The sequence below is a fragment of the Scyliorhinus canicula genome, chromosome 2, assembly GCF_902713615.1.
Source record: "Scyliorhinus canicula chromosome 2, sScyCan1.1, whole genome shotgun sequence".
NCBI lineage: Eukaryota > Metazoa > Chordata > Chondrichthyes > Carcharhiniformes > Scyliorhinidae > Scyliorhinus > Scyliorhinus canicula.
The window spans coordinates 128,491,859-128,503,248 of NC_052147.1; positions in this window are offsets into that span (position 1 = coordinate 128,491,859).

Genomic DNA, 11,390 nt, shown 5'->3' on the forward strand with positions numbered 1-11,390 from the left:
CCACGGCAGCCGACCTTCGCGACCCACGCCGCGAACTTCACGACCCACCATTTTCACTTACCTTTAATGCGACAGATCAGCCTCACAATCTCATTTCCTTCGTCATTCAATGCTACATTTCTACTAATGACATCAGATGATGATTTAAGTTCTCGCTGCATCCTTTGAAACAAATCAAGGAGTTTGTCCTCAAACTCACCGTGACCGCTTGGGTAAAGCTCCTATACAACGCTCCCATGGCGAGTGTACGGACCAACAATACCAACTCCCAATACTTCCAGCTGCACAGGGACACCAGACAAGGATGCCCACTGTCCCCGCTGCTGTTCGCACTAGCAATCGAACCGCTAGCAATCGCGCTCAGGGCAGCAAAAAATTGGAGGGGGATCCGAAGGGGAGGTAGAGAGCACAGAGTCTCACTCTATGCCGATGATCTGCTCCTCTATATCTCGGACCCACAAAGCAGCATGGACGGAATCATCGCGCTCCTGAAAGAGTTTGGAGCCTTCTCGGGTAACAAACTCAACATGAGCAAAAGCGAGATCTTCCCAGTACACCCGCAAGGGGGGGGGGGGGGCAGCACTAAAGGGGCTGCCGTTCAAACAAGCCCGACATAAATTCTGCTACCTGGGGTTCCAAATAGCCCATGACTGGAAAGGGATCCACAAATGGAACCTCACCAGCCTGACGGAGGAAGTTAAAAAGGACCTGCAAAGATGGAACACACTCCCGCTCTCCCTCGCGGGGAGAGTCCAGACGATCAAAATGAACGTACTGCCCAGGTTCCTCTTCCTGTTTAGATCCATTCCGATCTACATCCCCAAAGCCTTTTTCAAAGCGCTGGACAAGCTTATCATGGCGTTCGTATGGGGGGGTAAAAATGCTAGGATCCCAAAGAAGGTCCTACAAAAAACAAAATCCAGGGGGGGGCTAGCCCTCCCGAATCTACAATTCTACCACTGGGCGGCAACAGCCGAGCGAGTAAGGGGATGGATCCAGGAGCCAGAAGCCAAGTGGGTGCGTGCGGAGGAGGCCTCCTGCATGGGAACCTCCCTCCGGGCCCTCGCCACGGCAGCACTCCCATCCCCACCCAAAAAACACTCCAGCAGCCCAGTGGTGACAGCCACCCTCCAATCCTGGAACCAACTGCGGCAGCAATTTGGCCTGTACAAAATGTCGGACAAGGCTCCCATCTGCAACAACCATAGGTTCAAACCAGCACTGACTGACGCCACCTTCAAAAGGTGGAGACAGGACGGGGGGGACACTGACAGTCAGGGACCTATACACGGACGACAGGATCGCAACACTGGACGAACTGACGGAGAAATTTCAGCTAGCTGGGGGGGAACGAGCTACGGTACCTGCAGCTCAAAAACTTCCTACGAAAGGAGACAAGGACGTACCCACAACCGCCACGACAGACACTACTGGAAGACCTACTGGACGCAAGTATCCTAGAGAAAGGGAACTGTAGTGACATGTATGGCCGACTGGTAGATAGGGACGACACCGTACTGGACGCAACAAGAAGGAAATGGGAGGACGACCTGGGGATGGAGATAGGGTGGGGACTCTGGAGCGAAGCACTGCATAGGGTCAACTCCACCTCCACGTGCGCAAGGCTCAGCCTGACGCAACTAAAAGTGGTACATAGAGCCCACTTAACGAGAAACCGTATGAGTAGGTTCTTCCCGGAGGTGGAGGACAGATGCGAGCGGTGCCAAAGAGGCCCGGCCAACCACGCCCACATGTTCTGGTCTTGCCCCAGACTTGTGGAGTACTGGACAGCCTTCTTTGAGGCTATGTCCAAAGTGGTGGGGGTGAGGGTGGAGCCATGCCCGATAGTGGCGGTCTTCGGGGTTTCAGACCAGCCAGATCTATTCCTGGGGAGGCGGGCGGACGCCCTTGCCTTTGCCTCCCTGATCGCCCGCCGTAGAATTCTGTTTGGCTGGCGGTCAGCAGCACCGCCCAGAGCTGCAGACTGGCTGTCCGACCTCTCGGAATCTCTCCAAATGGAGAAAATCAAATTCGCCATCCGAGGGTCGGAAGACGGCTTCCACAGAACGTGGGAGCCATTCATGCAACTGTTCCGGGCCATGTTTGTGGCCAACGTACAAGAGGAAGAATAGTCGGGTGGCCAAGAATCAGGGGAAAATGGACGGGAATCGGGGGAGGGTAGCCGGAGGGGGGGGGGGGGGTTACGGGCTCGTTATGGGGGTTTGCTGGCAAGCCAAGGCCCAAAACCAAACTATAAATAAATGCCTATAAACATGTGCCTCGGCCATATTGGGGAATGTAAAATATGTATGTTGGCTAAAGGGGGCGGCCGCAATTGTTGTTATGAAGATGCTTACCTGTAAATATTCATGCTAAATTTTTGTGTTTTTTTTTTCTCTCTAATAATTTGTAATTTGTCATATATAAAATATGAAAACTCAATAAAAAACATTTATTAAAAAAAAACTCACCGTGCTTAGCCTTTAAATGCCTTTGAAGTTTTGAGGGTTTTAATCTTTCATTTGCCAGTAGTTCCCTGCATATAATGCACATGGGCTTTGCACCCTGATTTGCACTGGTACAGTTAATGAAGCCATACCTCAAGAAATCATCTTTATATTGCTTTGTTCTTGATTTCAGCTTCTTAATGGGTTGTTCACCAGATCCCCTGGAGCTCATACCAGCGCTTCCCTGTCCTGCTATGGACTCTCCTGTGAAGTTCACTCCAGCAGATTCAGTTGTGAGATCTTGGCCTGTTTGTGCCTCTGGACCTCTCTTCCTTATGACAAACCAATCCATCTTCACTGCTTCACACAATCCTGTTGCTTGTTTGCTGGCACCTACAAAATGGAAGAATCTCTCCACCGTGATTTTACGGCCAAAGCGCAGATCACGAGATGTCAGTGTAGGTGCCAGGTGCGTGACCTGGTCTCTGCCGCTGCTTCTGGTGGAAGGATTCTGCCATTTTTAAAAAGAAATTTGGTCCTGGGACAGTACGCTGAAGTCAGGAGGAGACAGCGTGCTGAAGTCAGGAGGAGACAGTCTGCCCCAATGGCCACCAGGTCTGCATACTGCCAGATCCCCCTGAGAGGGCATGCATTCAAATGGCATTCTCTCTTGTTTTCAAACAGCACATGGAGTCCCATGAGTTTTATTTGTGAAGACTGATAAGTGATAATACACCATTATTGTGACACGATTGCAGAGGTGTTGGAACCAACAATTCTACGGACACGTGCTTGTAGGATTAGAATAGCGGTTTTAATATACTCACAACAGAGCCAGCCTAACAGCAAGCCATTGAACTTTCAGTCAACTGGCCAGCTGACCATGTGGCACTGATCTTTATACAGCAGCTTCCGGGGGAGGAGTCCTGGGCAGAGCCAAGGGAGAAGTCCCGTACAACTCGAGCATTCCCAGAGCTACTCCCCCTGGAGGACATGTAGTGCAACTGCACTTACAATATAGACACATGTATATACAGATTATAATCCGGTGTGAATCACATTCACCACATTCACGCCCTGTGATAAAAATCGAGTCCAGCGGGGGTGGTGGCTCACAGAGTTAGTCTGTCCGGTGGATGAATTGTTCTTTTCGATCTGCGGAGCACCGGGGTTGCAGCCTCTTGCGGTGGCTGGGTGGGTGTTGAGAGCTGGGGTACGATGGCAGACTCTGGGGTGGGTCTCGTCCGAACTTTATACACCTCTGGCTCGACCGAGACTGAGGGCGCTGGGGGCAGACTGGTTCTGGTGCGTGGAACCGGTGGGGTGAGCTTGCGGAATTGGGGGCGCAAGGGGGCGGCAGCATAGGGAACGGGGTAAGGGGTTCCTCAGCGGGGGTGGGGGGGGGCTGGATCCAGCGGGTGCCAGGTCCCGAAGGGATACTGTGTCCTGGTGACCGTCCGGGAACTCCACGAATGTGTACTGGGGGTTGGAATGGAGGAGGCGCACCTTTTCAACAAGGGGGTCAGTTTTGTGCCCTCTGACGTGCTTCCTCAGGAGGACCGGGCCTGGTGTCCTCAGCCACGCCGGAAGTGAGACTCCCGTGGTAGTGCCCCTAGAAAAAATGAAGAGTCGCTCGTGAGGGGTTTAACTTGTAGCTGTAGAGAGGAGGGATCTGATTGCGTGGAGCGCATCTGGGAGGACTTCTTGCCATTGGAAGACTTGGAGTTTTCTAGACCGGAGGGTCAGTAGGACTCTCTTCCAGACTGTCGCGTTCTCCCTCTCCACCTGTCCGTCCCCCCTAGGGTTGTAACTGGTAGTCCTGCTCGGGGCGATGCCCTTGTCGAGCAGGTACTGACGCTGCTCGTCGCTCATAAAGGACGAACCCCGGTCGCTGTGCACGTAGCTGGGGAAACCGAACAGGGTGAAGACACTATGCAGGGCCCTAATGACTGTGTGACATTTCAGGGCATGGAATGGCAAAAGGGAATCGGGAGAACTCATCGATGATGTTGAGGAAATAAATGTTCTTGTTAGTGGAGGGGAGTGGCCCTTTGAAATCGATCGCAAGGCGTTCAAAGGGCTTAGAAGCCTTGACCAGGTGGGCCCTGTCTGGTCTATAGAAGTGTGGTTTGCACTCTGCACAGATCGGGCAGTCCCTGGTGACCGCTTTTACCTCCTCGTTGGAGAAAGGCAGGTTTCGGGCTCTGATGTAGTGGGCGAGCCGGGTGACCCCTGGATGGCAGAGGTCAACGTGGATGGCTTTCAGACGGCTGATCTGCGCGCTGGCGCATGTCCCACGGGATAGGGCATCCGAGGGCTCGTTGAGCTTCCCCGGTCGATATTTAATATCGTAACTATAGGTGGAGAGTTCGATCCTCCACCGAAGGATTTTATCATTTTTTATTTTGCCCCTTTGCGAGTTGTCAAACATGAAGGCAACCGATCGTTGGTCGGTGATGAGGGTGAACCTCCTACCTGCGAGGTAGTGCCTCCAGTGACGAACAGCCTCCACGATGGCTTGTGCTTCCTTCTCGACTGAGGAGTGTCGGAGTTCTGAAGCGGAGAGGGTAGGGGAGAAAAATGCAACGGGCCTCCCTGCCAGATTTAAAGTGGCTGCTAGAGCTACCTCTGAGGCGTCGCTCTCAACCTGAACGGGAGTGGATTCATCCACCGCCCGCATGGCTGCTTTGGCGATGTCCTCCTTGATGTGGCTGAAGGCCTGGTGCGCCTCAGCTGACAGGGGAAACCGTGTGGCCTTAAAGAGTGGGCGGGCTTTGTCCGCATATTGAAGGACCCATTGGGCGTAGTATGAGAAGAACCCCAAGCACCGTTTGAGGGCCTTGGGGCAATGAGGGAGGGGGAGTTCTAAGAGGGGGCGCACGCGGTCTGGGTCTGGGCCCAGGACTCCGTTCTCCAAGACGTAGCCGAGGATGGCCAGTCTTTTTGTGCGGAAAATGCATTTCTCCTTGTTATAAGTGAGATTTAATTTCTGTGCCGTTTGGAGAAAACGGTGGAGGTTGGAATCGTGGTCCTGCTGGTCATAGCCACAGATGGTAACATTGTCCAGATACAGAAACGTGGCCCGCAGCCCGTACTGGTCTACCATTCGGTCCATTGCTTGTTGGAACACCGAAACCCCGTTAGTGACGCCGAAAGGGACCCGGAGGAAATGGAAGAGGCGGCCATCGGCCTCGAATGCCGTGTAGTGGCAGTCCTCCGGGCGGATTGGGAGCTGGTGGAATGCAGACTTCAGATCCACCGTGGAAAATAGCCGATATTGGGCGATCTGATTAACCATGTCTGCAATTCTGGGGAGGGGATACGCATTTAGGAGCGTAAAGCGATTTATGGTCTGGCGATAGTCGACGACCATGCAAAATTTTTCCCCGGTCTTGACGACCACCACCTGAGCTCTCCAGGGACTATTACTGGCCTCTATGATCCCCTCACTGAGCAGCCGTCGGACCTCCGATCGGATAAAGACCCTATCCTGTAGGCTGTATCGCCTGCTGCGAGTAGCTACTGGCTTGCAATCTGGAGTGAGATTGGCGAAGAGCGGAGGGGGGAGATGCGCAGCGTGGTTAGGCTGCAGATAGTGAGTGGGGGCAGGGGCCCGCCGAAGCTGAGGGTGAGACTCTTGAGGTTGCACTGGAAATCCAGGCCTAATAAGAGTGGCGCGCAGAGGTCGGGCAGGACATAAAGTTTAAATTTAGAATAACTAGCGCCTTGAATTGTGAGTGTAGCAACGGTGCGTCCTTGGATTTGGACTGAGTGGGAGCCCGAAACGAGGGCGATAGTTTGGCTCACCAGAAAAATAGAAAGCGAACAGCGTCTTACCAGCTCTGGATGTATAAAGCTCTCGGTGCTCCCAGAGTCAAAGAGGCATGGCGTGCTGTACCCGTTGATCTGGACCTCCGCCATCGAACTTCGTAGGTGCTTGGGGCGGGATTGATCCAGGGTGACTGCGCTGAGTTGCGGGTAGTCGGCGGCTCGATCAGCTGTGCTGGAGTGGCCCCGTGATGACTGCCCTCTGAGTTCGTAGTCGTCGAGGTGAGTTTCAGAGTTTGAAGGGGATGGATCCCAAGATGGCCGCCCCCATGAGTAGCACATGGCCGTCCGCATGGAGGAGGATTGCCAAGATGGCTGCCCCCATGAGTCGCACATGGCCGGCCGCATGGAGGAGGATTGCCAAGAAGGCCGCCCCCATGAGTCGCACATGTCGGGTGGGGACGGAGTCGGCATACAGGCTGCAGCATTTCGGGGCCTGCAGGCCTGTGAATTCAGGGAACGAGTGCTTTGAGCCGTGGGAGGGTTAGAGGCAGGGGCTTTCTTCGCCAGACACACTCTGGCATAGTGTCCTTTTTGCCCGCAGCTGCTGCAGGTCGCGTTACGGGCCGGGCAGTGCTGCCGTGGGTGCTGGCTTTGGCCACAGAAATGGCAGGCTGAAGCAGCCGAGTAGCTGGCTGGGGCAGCAGAGTAACTGGCTTTGGCAGCGCGGTAGCTGGGGGGCCGTGCGGCACAGGCTGGGGGGAACTGTTGGTCGGGGGTCTACGATGAGGTCGCGGGGTCCGCGGGAAACGAGGTAAGGCTGCGGAAGGAAACTTCCATAGTGGTAGCAGTAGTGTCTAAGTCCTGGGCCCCCTTTTCTAGCAGTCTTTGGCGCCCATAGTTAGACCTAAGGCCCAACACGAAAACGTCCTGCACAGCAAGCTCCCTATGTTCAGCCGCGGTAACGGCTTGATAATTACAGTCATTGGAAAGATTGTTCAATTCCCTTACAAACTCGGCTAGCGTTTCTGTAGGCCGCTGACGGCGAGTCGTAAACACGTGGCGTGCATAAACCTTGTTAATGGGCCTAACGTACATTTTGTCCAATATTGCCAGCGCTGTGGTGTAAGAACTGGCCGGATTTAGCTGTGTGGAGATTCTGTGGCTTACCCTCGCATGCAGTAGGCTGATTTTTTGTTCCTCCGTTGTTCCAGCGGTGCTGGCTTCTGCCAGGTAGGCTTTAAAACATCTCAGCCAGTGGGAAAAAATTTCCTTAGCCTCTGCATCCTGTGGGTCGAGTTCTAGGCGTCCGGGCTTGAGGGCTGCTTCCATAATTTCTTCGACTGTTTTCTGAGTATATTAAATTGTTGGTACCAACAATTCTACAGACACGTGCTTGTAGGATTAGAATAGCGGTTTTAATATACTCACAACAGAGCCAGCTTATTAGCAATTGAACTTTCGGTGAACTGGCCGGCTGACCATGTGGCACTGATCTTTATGCTGCAGCTTCCGGGGGAGGAGTCCTGGGCAGAGCCAAGGGAGAAGCCCCGTACAACTCGGGCATTCCCAGAGTAGCTCTCCCCCTGAAGGACAGGTAGTGCAACTGCACTTACAATATAGACACATGTATATACAGATTATAATCCGGTGTGAATCACATTCACCACAAGAGGTTTCAAACATTCATTCAGATTTCACATGCTGGTGCTTAAATTCCACTTGCCCTACCCCCGAGGAAAACCACACATCATTTATTTTCTGTGATTAGACATAGACATAGAATTTACAATGCAGAAGGAGGCCATTCGGCCCATTGAGTCTGCACCGGCTCTTTGAAAGGGCACCCTACCCAAACCCACACCTCCACTCTATCCCCTTAACCCAGTAACCCCACCCAACATTAAGGGCAATTTTGAACACAAAGGATAATTTAGCATGGCCAATCCACCTAACCTGCACATCTTTGGACTGTGGGAGGAAACCGGAGCACCCGGAGGAAACCCACACACACACGGGGAGAACGTGCAGACTCCGCACAGACAGTGAACCAAGCCGGGAATCGAACCTGGGACCCTGGAGCTGTGAAGCAATTGTGCTAACCACCATGCTACCGTGCTGCCCAAACTGCTGATGCCTTCTTCTTGGATCTCATTTTGAAGAACAAACAGATTGCTACAATTCCTGTTTATGTAGCTGGCACATAATTCATCCTCCCTGTGATGGTGTAGGCTTTAAAGTACTTGTAGAAGCCAGTGAACTGGTGCTGACTGCCAGCACTGTAACCCGTCATTCACATCCCTCACACAAACTTCTCTCGGCCGCTCTCCGTGTCCTTCACAGGCCCGAGCTCCAACAGTCCCACTGCCGAAAGTACTGTCCTCGCCGCCTCCTATTAGTCAGCGGGACAATGGGGTGCCAGATGTGACATTAGGAAAGCTAATCACCCATTTAATAATCTGGGTGCCAATCAAATGGAGCAAGGCAAAATACCACAGCTGCTGGCAGCTGCAGCCGACATTCTCAACCCAAAAGCCGGTTGCGGCTGTCATTTTTAAAAGACGGTCGCGGACGTTGGACGCTTCTCCTGTGATCGGGAATGCCGCAACCGATCACTCCACAACCCACCCAACACCTGCCCGTGAGCCACCCATGGATCGTAACCCTGAGCTTGAAAAACCCTGTTTTTAAGATTCATTTGCTTTTTGTTTAAGGCAGTTTCCCTTCAAGGGACTGTCCCTTTAATTTATCCTTCGGTTCATTTGACTTTATTTAATTGGTTATTTATGTTAATCAAAATGGTTGGAATGAGGATACTTGATGTGGGTTAATTTGCACCTGAAAAAGGTGCTGATGCACTGGAGCAAGAGTGAGAGTCAGTCGATCAGATTATATCAATAACTTTTCCTTTTTCAGCATAATTCAACTCTGGATAGTTTTTCTTGTTTCTTTTCGGGGTAACTCAGCATTTCTTAATTAATTTGCACGTGTGAATGTTTCTGTTTTATGTGGCGAAAATGGACTTAGAATTAGAATAGAACATAGAATTCCTACAGTGCAGAAGAGGCCATTTGGTCCATTGAGTAACCTGCATATCTTTGGACTGTGGGAGGAAACGGGAGCAACCTGAGGAAACCCACACAGACACGGGGAGAACGTGCAGACTCCACACAGACAGTCACCCTAAGTTAACATTGAACCCGGGTCCCTGGCATTGTGAGATAGCAGTGCTAACCACTGTGCCACTATGCTGCCCTAACTCAGGTGAACTATTTAATTGCAAAATGATTTGAGTGAAAATTTCACTTCCAAAAGCAGATGCTCAATTTTGTGGGTTCTAATCTGTGTACAAACGGATATCAACCTAGGTATTGTCATGTGAGAGTACCTTTAAGAAATGGATGTTTAAGCAATGTACCTTTAAGAAAATAGTGATGTCAGAGAGTGGGTGGAGCTGAGCTCAGTTCGGCCATTTTTGAGGTTAGTTCTGGGTTTTTAGTTTAAGCTTGACCGAGCAGCTGGGAGTGTCTGTGTGTTTTGCTGAGAGCTGCAGGAACAAACACCAAGCTGGTCTGTTGATGTCTGCAAATCCAAAGACTATAAAATATATTGAATGTAACCTCATGTCTGTTTTTGAAGGTTTGTTAAGTCTTTTGGATGTGTAAAGGAACAGTTTGCAGGATTGGGTAGTGTATAATTTTCGGGGTTATCTTTGAAGTAAGGGGTGTTAAGAGATCCAGTGTTTATTTAAAAGGTTAATTTGAGTTCATGGAATAAATATTGTTTTGTTTTAAAAACCATGTGTCCATAATTGTAATACTACACCTGGGGAACAAGCCGTGTGCTTCAAAAGTGACAATCCATTAAAAATGGGGGTTGGTTGTACTCCATGATACATTTTGGGGTTCTGAAAACACCTCTCCCATAACAATTGGGGGCTTGTCTGGGATAAAAGTCTATCTATTGGATTGGCTTTTGTGAACTTAAAGACAGTGAAGGATTGCTGCTTTTCTGGTGTGGTATTTTAGTTTAAGTTTGTTGTGGACAATGGCTCTTTCAGAGGCTCAGAAGTTTTTGGGGGTGGAGACTGTCACACGCAGTACCTTACGGACAGGGACTAAAAGCAGACTGTTAGATTTGGCAAAAACATTGCAGTTGACATTACCTGACAAAATGTGAAAAGATGAGGTAATTATGGTGGTGGCTATGCATTTAAAGTTGCCTGAGATACAGTTTGACTAATTGGAAATGGCAAAAATTCAGTTCCAAATTAAACAAATGGAACATGAGAAAGAATTAAAGCACCTTGAATACGAAAGAGAGAGAGAGGAATAAGAAAAGGAGAGAGAAGAAAGGAGAAAAGAAAGAATAGCCCTAGCAGAACAAAAAGAAAGAGAAAGGGAGTTACAGACCAGGGGAAAAGATACAGAGAGAGAGTTTGAACTTCAGAAAATGGCCATGAAACAAGACAGTTGGTTAAAATTGGCAGATGTAAAGGGAAAAGTATAGTTGGATGATAATGATGAGGATAGTGAGAAAGAGCGTCAAAGTCGAAGGCGTGGCGGGGATCTATTTAAATATGTCCAAGCATTGCCAAGGTTTGACGAGAAGGAAGTGGAAGCCTTTTTCATTTCATTTGAGAAGGTAGCTAAACAAATGAAATGGCCACAGGACATGTGGGTGTTACTAATTCAAACAAAGCTGGTAGGTAGAGCTAGTGAAGTGTTTGCATCACTACCGGAGGAGGTATCTGGAATGTTCCAGGAGGTGAAGAAATCCATCTTAAGTGCATATGAGCTAGTGCCTGAAGCCCACAGACAAAGGTTTAGAAATTTAAGGAAAGAATTTGGTCAAACATACATGGAGTTTGAAAGGCTCAAACAGAGTAATTTTGATAGGTGGATAAGGGCTTTGAAAATAGATCAAACGTATGAAGCTCTCAGAGAAATTATACTTTTGGAGGAGTTTAAAAATTCAATTCCTGATGTAGTGAGAACTCATGTGGAAGAACAGAGGGTTAAAACTGTGAGATTAGCAGCAGAACTGGCAGATGATTATGAATTAGTTCATAAATCAAAGATTGGTTTCCGACATCAGTTTCAGCCGGTGAGGTGTAGAAACTGGGGACATGAGAAATACTCAAGTGGTAAAGGTAAAGGTGATCTGATGGAAGAC